We start from the raw sequence: 814 nt of genomic DNA on the forward strand, positions 1-814 counted from the left end.
TAATACTGTTTGTAAATAGGATATCATGTCTGCATCTTGTACAGCGAATATACTAGAAAAAGAGTATGAAATGTATTGAAACTATCATACCAATTTCATTTGAAACTGTCTCATTGCTATTTGACTCTCAATAAAATTATGGGAAAAAAAGATAATAAAAATCAGCCAAAAAAATTTAAAAACATAACATAGAAACAAGAAACTGTGCTTGCTTCGCCAGCACATATACTAAAATTGGAATGATACAGAGAAGATTTGCATGGCCCCTGTGCAAGGATGACATGCAAATTCGTGAAGTGTTCCATATTTTTTCAGGTCAACAATTTCTGACATTGCCAGTCAAGCGGAAGACCCAATACGATTATGGGCTACTGGACTCTTTTAGAATATTTTGCTGAGTTTACACACGTAATATTCAAAGAACAGAACTTAACAAAAAAAGGGAATACAGATGAAAGTCCATTTTGTATCTGTGTATTCAAAGTGGTTGGGATAGATATATAGTTACAGTCTCTTAATGAATAGAGGGATTTGTTCTAATGGTGTTTGTAAATAGGATATCATGTCCATATCTTGTACAGCAATTAACCAATAGGAAAAATGTATGCAACATGTTAATTATTGAAACTGTCCTACTAATTTGATTTGAAACTGTCTCATTGCTATTTGTTTCTCCATAAAATTATAGAAAAAAGAACCAAGAAATTATAATACAACAGCTACAAGACAACAAAAAGAAAAGCTAGGTGTCAATGACTCAGAAGGAGACAGCACAAAAGACTATTTGCAGAAGTACTCACAGAAAATTTTCAAA

At 32.1% G+C, this 814-nt stretch overlaps 1 non-coding gene across 1 annotated transcript; it reads left to right on the top strand.

Moving 5' to 3' along the window:
• Positions 1 to 204: 204 nt before the first annotated feature.
• On the top strand, positions 205 to 311 carry LOC111814713. The gene has a single exon (XR_002819623.1). It is a non-coding gene; the product is annotated as a U6 spliceosomal RNA (small nuclear RNA).
• The last annotated feature ends 503 nt before the right edge of the window (positions 312 to 814 follow it).

This window comes from Octodon degus, unplaced genomic scaffold, assembly GCF_000260255.1.
Source record: "Octodon degus isolate 3935 unplaced genomic scaffold, OctDeg1.0 scaffold00436, whole genome shotgun sequence".
Lineage (NCBI taxonomy): Eukaryota > Metazoa > Chordata > Mammalia > Rodentia > Octodontidae > Octodon > Octodon degus.